This window comes from Gekko japonicus, unplaced genomic scaffold (assembly GCF_001447785.1).
Source record: "Gekko japonicus isolate JY-2015 unplaced genomic scaffold, Gekko_japonicus_V1.1 scaffold936, whole genome shotgun sequence".
In the NCBI taxonomy this organism is placed as follows: Eukaryota; Metazoa; Chordata; class Lepidosauria; order Squamata; family Gekkonidae; genus Gekko; species Gekko japonicus.
In genome coordinates this window covers 326,741-327,636 of record NW_015173702.1, presented here as the reverse complement: position 1 = coordinate 327,636, position 896 = coordinate 326,741, and positions in this window count along the sequence as shown.

Below are 896 nucleotides of genomic sequence, written 5' to 3'. Positions count from 1 at the left end.
ATCTCATCCTTTGCCGTCCCCGTCTTCTTTGACCTTCAATCTTTCCCAGTGACTTCAATCTTCTCCAGTGACTGCTCCCTTCTCATTGGGTGGCCAAAGTATTTGAGCTTCAGTTTCATTATCTGGCCTTCCAGGGAACAGTCAGGGTTGATTTCTTTTAGGATTGACTGATTTGATCTTCTTGCAGTCCAAGGGACTCTCAAGAGTCTTCTCCAGCACCATAGTTCAAAAGAATCTATTCTTCGGCGCTCGGCCTTCCTTATAGTCCAACTCTCGCAGCCATACGTGACTACTGGGAATAACATTAAAACATTACACAGTCCGACAATTAAAGTGCTAGAGGTAGTAGTTGCCTTTCAGTATTTAAGTTGGCATACTGTATGGTAAACAACAATTATTTCCAATTCAGTGGTCTTCGGCATTGCGCAATGGTATGGCACAATCACCAGGCCAGGGCCAACCCACACCCATAGAGCCAGCGTGGTACAGTGGTTAAGAGTGTTGGGCTAGTACCTGGGAGAACCAGATTCGAATCCCCACGTGTGCTATGGAAGCTCACTAGGTGACCTTTAGCCAGTTGTACTTTCTCAGCCTAACCTGCCTCACAGGGTTGTTGTGCGGATAAAATGGAGGAGAGGAGAAATAGTGTAAGCTGCTTTGGGTCCCCACTGGGGAGAAAGACAGGGTACAAATGAATATCTTGAACAATTTTAGGACAAACTAATTTATAGACAATAACTGATTATGAGGTAACAGTATGTCACTTTCCATGCTCTCCAGAAATATGACCACCTTATATGTATAAATTTACTTCAGTTTAAATTTAACAAAATTTGTTCAGACATAATGTCTGCATTCATTTACATATGTCATGAGGACTGAAACATTGCTCCTGC